The sequence below is a fragment of the Phyllobates terribilis genome, unplaced genomic scaffold, assembly GCF_046119375.1.
Source record: "Phyllobates terribilis strain yellow unplaced genomic scaffold, ASM4611937v1 Scaffold_8__6_contigs__length_399053987, whole genome shotgun sequence".
Classification (NCBI taxonomy): domain Eukaryota; kingdom Metazoa; phylum Chordata; class Amphibia; order Anura; family Dendrobatidae; genus Phyllobates; species Phyllobates terribilis.
Genome location: NW_027362768.1, coordinates 348424810 through 348437496, shown reverse-complemented (window position 1 = coordinate 348437496; position 12687 = coordinate 348424810). Strand labels below are relative to the sequence as shown.

At 46.9% G+C, this 12687-nt stretch overlaps 8 non-coding genes and 2 pseudogenes across 8 annotated transcripts; all 10 read right to left on the bottom strand.

Moving 5' to 3' along the window:
* Positions 1 to 24: 24 nt before the first annotated feature.
* Positions 25 to 215, bottom strand: LOC141159055 (U2 spliceosomal RNA). Its single transcript, XR_012249069.1, has one exon. It is a non-coding gene; the product is annotated as a U2 spliceosomal RNA (small nuclear RNA).
* A 1119-nt stretch (positions 216 to 1334) lies between these two features.
* Positions 1335 to 1525, bottom strand: LOC141159053 (U2 spliceosomal RNA). The gene has a single exon (XR_012249067.1). It is a non-coding gene; the product is annotated as a U2 spliceosomal RNA (small nuclear RNA).
* A 1114-nt stretch (positions 1526 to 2639) lies between these two features.
* LOC141159052 (U2 spliceosomal RNA) lies at positions 2640 to 2830 on the bottom strand. The gene has a single exon (XR_012249066.1). It is a non-coding gene; the product is annotated as a U2 spliceosomal RNA (small nuclear RNA).
* Positions 2831 to 3950: 1120 nt separating this feature from the next.
* On the bottom strand, positions 3951 to 4143 carry LOC141160124 (U2 spliceosomal RNA). Its single transcript, XR_012250100.1, has one exon. It is a non-coding gene; the product is annotated as a U2 spliceosomal RNA (small nuclear RNA).
* Positions 4144 to 5241: 1098 nt separating this feature from the next.
* On the bottom strand, positions 5242 to 5360 carry LOC141160284 (U2 spliceosomal RNA; annotated as a pseudogene).
* Positions 5361 to 6480: 1120 nt separating this feature from the next.
* On the bottom strand, positions 6481 to 6671 carry LOC141159051 (U2 spliceosomal RNA). The gene has a single exon (XR_012249065.1). It is a non-coding gene; the product is annotated as a U2 spliceosomal RNA (small nuclear RNA).
* Positions 6672 to 7790: 1119 nt separating this feature from the next.
* LOC141159050 (U2 spliceosomal RNA) lies at positions 7791 to 7981 on the bottom strand. Its single transcript, XR_012249064.1, has one exon. It is a non-coding gene; the product is annotated as a U2 spliceosomal RNA (small nuclear RNA).
* A 1119-nt stretch (positions 7982 to 9100) lies between these two features.
* Positions 9101 to 9293, bottom strand: LOC141160123 (U2 spliceosomal RNA). The gene has a single exon (XR_012250099.1). It is a non-coding gene; the product is annotated as a U2 spliceosomal RNA (small nuclear RNA).
* Positions 9294 to 10391: 1098 nt separating this feature from the next.
* Positions 10392 to 10510, bottom strand: LOC141160276 (U2 spliceosomal RNA; annotated as a pseudogene).
* Positions 10511 to 11628: 1118 nt separating this feature from the next.
* Positions 11629 to 11819, bottom strand: LOC141159049 (U2 spliceosomal RNA). Its single transcript, XR_012249063.1, has one exon. It is a non-coding gene; the product is annotated as a U2 spliceosomal RNA (small nuclear RNA).
* Positions 11820 to 12687: the final 868 nt, after the last annotated feature.

The window sequence follows — 12687 nt, the reverse complement described above, 5'->3', positions numbered from 1 at the left end:
CTGATTTTAGAAACTGCATTAAAGAAGGGGTGCACCGGTCCTGGAGATACTGCAATACCAGGTCAATGCGTGGAGTGGACAGAGCAAGCTCTTTTTCCATCTCCCTGTTCTAAAAATCCATTTAATATATGGTCCCCAGATAGGGGACGTATCAGATATTAAACTGATAAGAACAGATACTACACTTGATCTTAGCCAAAAGGCCGAGAAGCGATAACCAGAATTGGTTTCCGACTACGGTGCCACCCAAGGATTCTGAAAAGTCCATTTGTTGAGATGGCCACCTGGACTCCCGTTAAGAAGACATGCTGTCAACCTCTAGATCCCTCACATGCCTGCACTTTTCGGCTTGCTGCTGCTGCAATCCACGCGTTTTAGATCTGCATAACTCCACCTCTTTTAGCACAGTACCCTCAACCCCCGGCTGTTCCCACCCGCCTCAACACCGTTGGAAGGGAGGAGAACCAATTAAGGCGGGGGGGGGGGTGGAACGAGCAGCTGTCTACCCTTAGCAGGAGGGTTGCTGATTAACTACCTCTCCTGCTGCTGCTGCTGCTGCTGGCTGTCCAGCAGCAGACTGAAGGTGGCTGCTGCTGTGCGCAGGTATATAAAGGCTCAGAGCCTATTATGACACGCGCAGCCAGCGTTCCATTGCCACATTCCGTCTACTGCAGGCGGGATACCTGGATGGCTGAATGTCACTGAGAAGCTCACAGAGACCGCCATAAGCAACAGTTTAAAAGAATGCCACAGACTAATCAACCAAACTTTTTGGGTTGGTTTCTCTTTTATAGTCTGCAGGCATTAAATGAAAGAAGTCAGTGTTCCAGCAGAGGGAGACAACGTTTCAGAAAAGGCATTGTAGCAAACCAAAAAAGAAATTTTAAGCGCAGCAGAGTAACCAGCTCACATACCTGTTAGCTCAGGTGAGTTTAAAAGGCTGCTGTTGATAACAAGGGCATTTGCTAAATAGATGGTGTGTGTGCAACAATATACTGAAAGGTCAATTATATTGTGCAGCTTATCTCACCACCTGTAGTTATTTAGGTGAAAGCTCCAAAATGCTTGCCTAATATGTCTGTTTATCCAAAAGGAAGTATAGAGGGAGAGCTAGATAGATAGCATTGCATTACATTACATGGCAATGCAATGCACAGTTGCTGAAGTTGAACCAAAATGAGCTTGTCATCTGGCTTCTGCAACTTTTAACATGAAAAATCCAATGAGGAGAAGAAAAGCAAAGCCAAAGAGTCCATCCCAAAATCCGACAAACAAGCCAAATGAACAAAAAGCATTGAATTCAATTCTTTCTGATTTTAGAAACTGCATTAAAGAAGGGGTGCACCGGTCCTGGAGATACTGCAATACCAGGTCAATGCGTGGAGTGGACAGAGCAAGCTCTTTTTCCATCTCCCTGTTCTAAAAATCCATTTAATATATGGTCCCCAGATAGGGGACGTATCAGATATTAAACTGATAAGAACAGATACTACACTTGATCTTAGCCAAAAGGCCGAGAAGCGATAACCAGAATTGGTTTCCGACTACGGTGCCACCCAAGGATTCTGAAAAGTCCATTTGTTGAGATGGCCACCTGGACTCCCGTTAAGAAGACATGCTGTCAACCTCTAGATCCCTCACATGCCTGCACTTTTCGGCTTGCTGCTGCTGCAATCCACGTGTTTTAGATCTGCATAACTCCACCTCTTTTAGCACAGTACCCTCAACCCCCGGCTGTTCCCACCCGCCTCAACACCGTTGGAAGGGAGGAGAACCAATTAAGGTGGGGGGGGGGGGTGGAACGAGCAGCTGTCTACCCTTAGCAGGAGGGTTGCTGATTAATTACCTCTCCTGCTGCTGCTGCTGGCTGTCCAGCAGCAGACTGAAGGTGGCTGCTGCTGTGCGCAGGTATATAAAGGCTCAGAGCCTATTATGACACGCGCAGCCAGCGTTCCATTGCCACATTCCGTCTACTGCAGGCGGGATACCTGGATGGCTGAATGTCACTGAGAAGCTCACAGAGACCGCCATAAGCAACAGTTTAAAAGAATGCCACAGACTAATCAACCAAACTTTTTGGGTTGGTTTCTCTTTTATAGTCTGCAGGCATTAAATGAAAGAAGTCAGTGTTCCAGCAGAGGGAGACAACGTTTCAGAAAAGGCATTGTAGCAAACCAAAAAAGAAATTTTAAGCGCAGCAGAGTAACCAGCTCACATACCTGTTAGCTCAGGTGAGTTTAAAAGGCTGCTGTTGATAACAAGGGCATTTGCTAAATAGATGGTGTGTGTGCAACAATATACTGAAAGGTCAATTATATTGTGCAGCTTATCTCACCACCTGTAGTTATTTAGGTGAAAGCTCCAAAATGCTTGCCTAATATGTCTGTTTATCCAAAAGGAAGTATAGAGGGAGAGCTAGATAGATAGCATTGCATTACATTACATGGCAATGCAATGCACAGTTGCTGAAGTTGAACCAAAATGAGCTTGTCATCTGGCTTCTGCAACTTTTAACATGAAAAATCCAATGAGGAGAAGAAAAGCAAAGCCAAAGAGTCCATCCCAAAATCCGACAAACAAGCCAAATGAACAAAAAGCATTGAATTCAATTCTTTCTGATTTTAGAAACTGCATTAAAGAAGGGGTGCACCGGTCCTGGAGATACTGCAATACCAGGTCAATGCGTGGAGTGGACAGAGCAAGCTCTTTTTCCATCTCCCTGTTCTAAAAATCCATTTAATATATGGTCCCCAGATAGGGGACGTATCAGATATTAAACTGATAAGAACAGATACTACACTTGATCTTAGCCAAAAGGCCGAGAAGCGATAACCAGAATTGGTTTCCGACTACGGTGCCACCCAAGGATTCTGAAAAGTCCATTTGTGGAGATGGCCACCTGGACTCCCGTTAAGAAGACATGCTGTCAACCTCTAGATCCCTCACATGCCTGCACTTTTCGGCTTGCTGCTGCTGCAATCCACGCGTTTTAGATCTGCATAACTCCACCTCTTTTAGCACAGTACCCTCAACCCCCGGCTGTTCCCACCCGCCTCAACACCGTTGGAAGGGAGGAGAACCAATTAAGGCGGGGGGGGGGGGTGGAACGAGCAGCTGTCTACCCTTAGCAGGAGGGTTGCTGATTAATTACCTCTCCTGCTGCTGCTGCTGCTGCTGGCTGTCCAGCAGCAGACTGAAGGTGGCTGCTGCTGTGCGCAGGTATATAAAGGCTCAGAGCCTATTATGACACGCGCAGCCAGCGTTCCATTGCCACATTCCGTCTACTGCAGGCGGGATACCTGGATGGCTGAATGTCACTGAGAAGCTCACAGAGACCGCCATAAGCAACAGTTTAAAAGAATGCCACAGACTAATCAACCAAACTTTTTGGGTTGGTTTCTCTTTTATAGTCTGCAGGCATTAAATGAAAGAAGTCAGTGTTCCAGCAGAGGGAGACAACGTTTCAGAAAAGGCATTGTAGCAAACCAAAAAAGAAATTTTAAGCGCAGCAGAGTAACCAGCTCACATACCTGTTAGCTCAGGTGAGTTTAAAAGGCTGCTGTTGATAACAAGGGCATTTGCTAAATAGATGGTGTGTGTGCAACAATATACTGAAAGGTCAATTATATTGTGCAGCTTATCTCACCACCTGTAGTTATTTAGGTGAAAGCTCCAAAATGCTTGCCTAATATGTCTGTTTATCCAAAAGGAAGTATAGAGGGAGAGCTAGATAGATAGCATTGCATTACATTACATGGCAATGCAATGCACAGTTGCTGAAGTTGAACCAAAATGAGCTTGTCATCTGGCTTCTGCAACTTTTAACATGAAAAATCCAATGAGGAGAAGAAAAGCAAAGCCAAAGAGTCCATCCCAAAATCCGACAAACAAGCCAAATGAACAAAAAGCATTGAATTCAATTCTTTCTGATTTTAGAAACTGCATTAAAGAAGGGGTGCACCGGTCCTGGAGATACTGCAATACCAGGTCAATGCGTGGAGTGGACAGAGCAAGCTCTTTTTCCATCTCCCTGTTCTAAAAATCCATTTAATATATGGTCCCCAGATAGGGGACGTATCAGATATTAAACTGATAAGAACAGATTTTTTGATTGAATATATCTTTTATTAGCACAAAAAATAAGTTAACAGACAGTGTACAGTGCCGCAGCCCAGTACACACAGAATTCTACATCATATTTACATAGCATGAGTATACGACGCACTAACTAGACACATCACACCCCTATGCTACACAAAACACTCAATCTGAAAGAAAAAGCATGTCAATCAATACAGTACGACGAACCGTGATAAGGGATGGGGATTGGGAAAAAGGGGATGGTGAGGGGAAAATCACAGGCCCGAAGCTTTATTGAAATACAAGACACATAAGGGGAGAGGGGGAGGAGGGGTTTAGTCCTCATCCTCGTCCTCCGGACCGTCCACGATGGAATAGTCTCTGAGCAGGCTGTGGATCAGCCTGCGGCAGTCCTGGATGGACATCCTCTCCCTCCTCAAGATGAGCCGGTTCCTGGCGACCCAAACGGCATCCTTGAAGCAGTTCATAAGGCGCCAAGCCTCCTGGATGGCTCCGACGGTATGAACCCCAGGGAAGAGTCCATAAAGCACAGAATGGTGCGATAGGCTCGCCCTGGGGACAGAGTTCCTCAGGTCGTCCTCAAGGGCAGTCAACAGGCGCTGTGCAAATCCGCAGTCCCAAAAAGTGTGCAAAGATGTTTCCTCCACGAAGGGGCACCTTGGGCAGTACCGGGTCTTGCACAGGTTCCGGGCATGCATGAATGACCGGACGGGCAGTCCGCCCTGAATCGCCATCCACGACAAGTCCTTGTGCCCGTTGGTCAGCCTGTCAGACGACACATTTGTCCACACAGTCTCCAGCGTGTCCTGGTGAAGTCCTGCGATGTTCTCCATGTCATCCTTGGCTCTGATGAGCTTGTGGATAGTTTTGGGCTTCCACAAGTCGGGCTTGAGTCCCTCCAGTTGATGTTCCCCCATAAATCGAACGACGTCTCCGTAGAACCATGGCGTCGTCCAGTTGTAGGGGAAGGAGCTGTCCCACTTGTCCCAGCCGAGTCGCCTCCAAAGAGGAAGCAGGAAGAAGCGAGACATGGACCTGCCCGCGGAGCCATTCTTGACTTGCAAAGTCCGGCGGACACAATCACACACAAAAGAGGATCGCAGGAGGGTGGGGATATCTGGAACGCCCTTCCCACCCTTGCAAGGCTCCTTGTACATGACGGCCCGCCTGACTCTGTCCATCTTGGATCCCCAGACAAAGTGAAACACTGATAAGAACAGATACTACACTTGATCTTAGCCAAAAGGCCGAGAAACGATAACCAGAATTGGTTTCCGACTACGGTGCCACCCAAGGATTCTGAAAAGTCCATTTGTGGAGATGGCCACCTGGACTCCCGTTAAGAAGACATGCTGTCAACCTCTAGATCCCTCACATGCCTGCACTTTTCGGCTTGCTGCTGCTGCAATCCACGCGTTTTAGATCTGCATAACTCCACCTCTTTTAGCACAGTACCCTCAACCCCCGGCTGTTCCCACCCGCCTCAACACCGTTGGAAGGGAGGAGAACCAATTAAGGCGGGGGGGGGGGGTGGAACGAGCAGCTGTCTACCCTTAGCAGGAGGGTTGCTGATTAATTACCTCTCCTGCTGCTGCTGCTGCTGCTGGCTGTCCAGCAGCAGACTGAAGGTGGCTGCTGCTGTGCGCAGGTATATAAAGGCTCAGAGCCTATTATGACACGCGCAGCCAGCGTTCCATTGCCACATTCCGTCTACTGCAGGCGGGATACCTGGATGGCTGAATGTCACTGAGAAGCTCACAGAGACCGCCATAAGCAACAGTTTAAAAGAATGCCACAGACTAATCAACCAAACTTTTTGGGTTGGTTTCTCTTTTATAGTCTGCAGGCATTAAATGAAAGAAGTCAGTGTTCCAGCAGAGGGAGACAACGTTTCAGAAAAGGCATTGTAGCAAACCAAAAAAGAAATTTTAAGCGCAGCAGAGTAACCAGCTCACATACCTGTTAGCTCAGGTGAGTTTAAAAGGCTGCTGTTGATAACAAGGGCATTTGCTAAATAGATGGTGTGTGTGCAACAATATACTGAAAGGTCAATTATATTGTGCAGCTTATCTCACCACCTGTAGTTATTTAGGTGAAAGCTCCAAAATGCTTGCCTAATATGTCTGTTTATCCAAAAGGAAGTATAGAGGGAGAGCTAGATAGATAGCATTGCATTACATTACATGGCAATGCAATGCACAGTTGCTGAAGTTGAACCAAAATGAGCTTGTCATCTGGCTTCTGCAACTTTTAACATGAAAAATCCAATGAGGAGAAGAAAAGCAAAGCCAAAGAGTCCATCCCAAAATCCGACAAACAAGCCAAATGAACAAAAAGCATTGAATTCAATTCTTTCTGATTTTAGAAACTGCATTAAAGAAGGGGTGCACCGGTCCTGGAGATACTGCAATACCAGGTCAATGCGTGGAGTGGACAGAGCAAGCTCTTTTTCCATCTCCCTGTTCTAAAAATCCATTTAATATATGGTCCCCAGATAGGGGACGTATCAGATATTAAACTGATAAGAACAGATACTACACTTGATCTTAGCCAAAAGGCCGAGAAGCGATAACCAGAATTGGTTTCCGACTACGGTGCCACCCAAGGATTCTGAAAAGTCCATTTGTGGAGATGGCCACCTGGACTCCCGTTAAGAAGACATGCTGTCAACCTCTAGATCCCTCACATGCCTGCACTTTTCGGCTTGCTGCTGCTGCAATCCACGCGTTTTAGATCTGCATAACTCCACCTCTTTTAGCACAGTACCCTCAACCCCCGGCTGTTCCCACCCGCCTCAACAACGTTGGAAGGGAGGATAACCAATTAAGGCGGGGGGGGGGGTGGAACGAGCAGCTGTCTACCCTTAGCAGGAGGGTTGCTGATTAATTACCTCTCCTGCTGCTGCTGCTGCTGCTGGCTGTCCAGCAGCAGACTGAAGGTGGCTGCTGCTGTGCGCAGGTATATAAAGGCTCAGAGCCTATTATGACACGCGCAGCCAGCGTTCCATTGCCACATTCCGTCTACTGCAGGCGGGATACCTGGATGGCTGAATGTCACTGAGAAGCTCACAGAGACCGCCATAAGCAACAGTTTAAAAGAATGCCACAGACTAATCAACCAAACTTTTTGGGTTGGTTTCTCTTTTATAGTCTGCAGGCATTAAATGAAAGAAGTCAGTGTTCCAGCAGAGGGAGACAACGTTTCAGAAAAGGCATTGTAGCAAACCAAAAAAGAAATTTTAAGCGCAGCAGAGTAACCAGCTCACATACCTGTTAGCTCAGGTGAGTTTAAAAGGCTGCTGTTGATAACAAGGGCATTTGCTAAATAGATGGTGTGTGTGCAACAATATACTGAAAGGTCAATTATATTGTGCAGCTTATCTCACCACCTGTAGTTATTTAGGTGAAAGCTCCAAAATGCTTGCCTAATATGTCTGTTTATCCAAAAGGAAGTATAGAGGGAGAGCTAGATAGATAGCATTGCATTACATTACATGGCAATGCAATGCACAGTTGCTGAAGTTGAACCAAAATGAGCTTGTCATCTGGCTTCTGCAACTTTTAACATGAAAAATCCAATGAGGAGAAGAAAAGCAAAGCCAAAGAGTCCATCCCAAAATCCGACAAACAAGCCAAATGAACAAAAAGCATTGAATTCAATTCTTTCTGATTTTAGAAACTGCATTAAAGAAGGGGTGCACCGGTCCTGGAGATACTGCAATACCAGGTCAATGCGTGGAGTGGACAGAGCAAGCTCTTTTTCCATCTCCCTGTTCTAAAAATCCATTTAATATATGGTCCCCAGATAGGGGACGTATCAGATATTAAACTGATAAGAACAGATACTACACTTGATCTTAGCCAAAAGGCCGAGAAGCGATAACCAGAATTGGTTTCCGACTACGGTGCCACCCAAGGATTCTGAAAAGTCCATTTGTGGAGATGGCCACCTGGACTCCCGTTAAGAAGACATGCTGTCAACCTCTAGATCCCTCACATGCCTGCACTTTTCGGCTTGCTGCTGCTGCAATCCACGCGTTTTAGATCTGCATAACTCCACCTCTTTTAGCACAGTACCCTCAACCCCCGGCTGTTCCCACCCGCCTCAACACCGTTGGAAGGGAGGAGAACCAATTAAGGCGGGGGGGGGGGTGGAACGAGCAGCTGTCTACCCTTAGCAGGAGGGTTGCTGATTAATTACCTCTCCTGCTGCTGCTGCTGCTGCTGGCTGTCCAGCAGCAGACTGAAGGTGGCTGCTGCTGTGCGCAGGTATATAAAGGCTCAGAGCCTATTATGACACGCGCAGCCAGCGTTCCATTGCCACATTCCGTCTACTGCAGGCGGGATACCTGGATGGCTGAATGTCACTGAGAAGCTCACAGAGACCGCCATAAGCAACAGTTTAAAAGAATGCCACAGACTAATCAACCAAACTTTTTGGGTTGGTTTCTCTTTTATAGTCTGCAGGCATTAAATGAAAGAAGTCAGTGTTCCAGCAGAGGGAGACAACGTTTCAGAAAAGGCATTGTAGCAAACCAAAAAAGAAATTTTAAGCGCAGCAGAGTAACCAGCTCACATACCTGTTAGCTCAGGTGAGTTTAAAAGGCTGCTGTTGATAACAAGGGCATTTGCTAAATAGATGGTGTGTGTGCAACAATATACTGAAAGGTCAATTATATTGTGCAGCTTATCTCACCACCTGTAGTTATTTAGGTGAAAGCTCCAAAATGCTTGCCTAATATGTCTGTTTATCCAAAAGGAAGTATAGAGGGAGAGCTAGATAGATAGCATTGCATTACATTACATGGCAATGCAATGCACAGTTGCTGAAGTTGAACCAAAATGAGCTTGTCATCTGGCTTCTGCAACTTTTAACATGAAAAATCCAATGAGGAGAAGAAAAGCAAAGCCAAAGAGTCCATCCCAAAATCCGACAAACAAGCCAAATGAACAAAAAGCATTGAATTAAATTCTTTCTGATTTTAGAAACTGCATTAAAGAAGGGGTGCACCGGTCCTGGAGATACTGCAATACCAGGTCAATGCGTGGAGTGGACAGAGCAAGCTCTTTTTCCATCTCCCTGTTCTAAAAATCCATTTAATATATGGTCCCCAGATAGGGGACGTATCAGATATTAAACTGATAAGAACAGATTTTTTGATTGAATATATCTTTTATTAGCACAAAAAATAAGTTAACAGACAGTGTACAGTGCCGCAGCCCAGTACACACAGAATTCTACATCATATTTACATAGCATGAGGATACGACGCACTAACTAGACACATCACACCCCTATGCTACACAAAACACTCAATCTGAAAGAAAAAGCATGTCAATCAATACAGTACGACGAACCGTGATAAGGGATGGGGATTGGGAAAAAGGGGATGGGGAGGGGAAAATCACAGGCCCGAAGCTTTATTGAAAGACAAGACACATAAGGGGAGAGGGGGAGGAGGGGTTTAGTCCTCATCCTCGTCCTCCGGACCGTCCACGATGGAATAGTCTCTGAGCAGGCTGTGGATCAGCCTGCGGCAGTCCTGGATGGACATCCTCTCCCTCCTCCAGATGAGCCGGTTCCTGGCGACCCAAACGGCATCCTTGAAGCAGTTCATAAGGCGCCAAGCCTCCTGGATGGCTCCGACGGTATGAACCCCAGGGAAGAGTCCATAAAGCACAGAATGGTGCGATAGGCTCGCCCTGGGGACAGAGTTCCTCAGGTCGTCCTCAAGAGCAGTCAACAGGCGCTGTGCAAATCCGCAGTCCCAAAAAGTGTGCAAAGATGTTTCCTCCACGAAGGGGCACCTTGGGCAGTACCGGGTCTTGCACAGGTTCCGGGCATGCATGAATGACCGGACGGGCAGTCCGCCCTGAATCGCCATCCACGACAAGTCCTTGTGCCCGTTGGTCAGCCTGTCAGACGACACATTTGTCCACACAGTCTCCAGCGTGTCCTGGTGAAGTCCTGCGATGTTCTCCATGTCATCCTTGGCTCTGATGAGCTTGTGGATAGTTTTGGGCTTCCACAAGTCGGGCTTGAGTCCCTCCAGTTGATGTTCCCCCACAAATCGAACGACGTCTCCGTAGAACCATGGCGTCGTCCAGTTGTAGGGGAAGGAGCTGTCCCACTTGTCCCAGCCGAGTCGCCTCCAAAGAGGAAGCAGGAAGAAGCGAGACATGGACCTGCCCGCGGAGCCATTCTTGACTTGCAAAGTCCGGCGGACACAATCACACACAAAAGAGGATCGCAGGAGGGTGGGGATATCTGGAACGCCCTTCCCACCCTTGCAAGGCTCCTTGTACATGACGGCCCGCCTGACTCTGTCCATCTTGGATCCCCAGACAAAGTGGAACACTGATAAGAACAGATACTACACTTGATCTTAGCCAAAAGGCCGAGAAGCGATAACCAGAATTGGTTTCCGACTACGGTGCCACCCAAGGATTCTGAAAAGTCCATTTGTGGAGATGGCCACCTGGACTCCCGTTAAGAAGACATGCTGTCAACCTCTAGATCCCTCACATGCCTGCACTTTTCGGCTTGCTGCTGCTGCAATCCACGCGTTTTAGATCTGCATAACTCCACCTCTTTTAGCACAGTACCCTCAACCCCCGGCTGTTCCCACCCGCCTCAACACCGTTGGAAGGGAGGAGAACCAATTAAGGCGGGGGGGGGGTGGAACGAGCAGCTGTCTACCCTTAGCAGGAGGGTTGCTGATTAATTACCTCTCCTGCTGCTGCTGCTGCTGCTGGCTGTCCAGCAGCAGACTGAAGGTGGCTGCTGCTGTGCGCAGGTATATAAAGGCTCAGAGCCTATTATGACACACGCAGCCAGCGTTCCATTGCCACATTCCGTCTACTGCAGGCGGGATACCTGGATGGCTGAATGTCACTGAGAAGCTCACAGAGACCGCCATAAGCAACAGTTTAAAAGAATGCCACAGACTAATCAACCAAACTTTTTGGGTTGGTTTCTCTTTTATAGTCTGCAGGCATTAAATGAAAGAAGTCAGTGTTCCAGCAGAGGGAGACAACGTTTCAGAAAAGGCATTGTAGCAAACCAAAAAAGAAATTTTAAGCGCAGCAGAGTAACCAGCTCACATACCTGTTAGCTCAGGTGAGTTTAAAAGGCTGCTGTTGATAACAAGGGCATTTGCTAAATAGATGGTGTGTGTGCAACAATATACTGAAAGGTCAATTATATTGTGCAGCTTATCTCACCACCTGTAGTTATTTAGGTGAAAGCTCCAAAATGCTTGCCTAATATGTCTGTTTATCCAAAAGGAAGTATAGAGGGAGAGCTAGATAGATAGCATTGCATTACATTACATGGCAATGCAATGCACAGTTGCTGAAGTTGAACCAAAATGAGCTTGTCATCTGGCTTCTGCAACTTTTAACATGAAAAATCCAATGAGGAGAAGAAAAGCAAAGCCAAAGAGTCCATCCCAAAATCCGACAAACAAGCCAAATGAACAAAAAGCATTGAATTCAATTCTTTCTGATTTTAGAAACTGCATTAAAGAAGGGGTGCACCGGTCCTGGAGATACTGCAATACCAGGTCAATGCGTGGAGTGGACAGAGCAAGCTCTTTTTCCATCTCCCTGTTCTAAAAATCCATTTAATATATGGTCCCCAGATAGGGGACGTATCAGATATTAAACTGATAAGAACAGATACTACACTTGATCTTAGCCAAAAGGCCGAGAAGCGATAACCAGAATTGGTTTCCGACTACGGTGCCACCCAAGGATTCTGAAAAGTCCATTTGTGGAGATGGCCACCTGGACTCCCGTTAAGAAGACATGCTGTCAACCTCTAGATCCCTCACATGCCTGCACTTTTCGGCTTGCTGCTGCTGCAATCCACGCGTTTTAGATCTGCATAACTCCACCTCTTTTAGCACAGTACCCTCAACCCCCGGCTGTTCCCACCCGCCTCAACACCGTTGGAAGGGAGGATAACCAATTAAGGCGGGGGGGGGGGGTGGAACGAGCAGCTGTCTACCCTTAGCAGGAGGGTTGCTGATTAATTACCTCTCCTGCTGCTGCTGCTGCTGCTGGCTGTCCAGCAGCAGACTGAAGGTGGCTGCTGCTGTGCGCAGGTATATAAAGGCTCAGAGCCTATTATGACACGCGCAGCCAGCGTTCCATTGCCACATTCCGTCTACTGCAGGCGGGATACCTGGATGGCTGAATGTCACTGAGAAGCTCACAGAGACCGCCATAAGCAACAGTTTAAAAGAATGCCACAGACTAATCAACCAAACTTTTTGGGTTGGTTTCTCTTTTATAGTCTGCAGGCATTAAATGAAAGAAGTCAGTGTTCCAGCAGAGGGAGACAACGTTTCAGAAAAGGCATTGTAGCAAACCAAAAAAGAAATTTTAAGCGCAGCAGAGTAACCAGCTCACATACCTGTTAGCTCAGGTGAGTTTAAAAGGCTGCTGTTGATAACAAGGGCATTTGCTAAATAGATGGTGTGTGTGCAACAATATACTGAAAGGTCAATTATATTGTGCAGCTTATCTCACCACCTGTAGTTATTTAGGTGAAAGCTCCAAAATGCTTGCCTAATATGTCTGT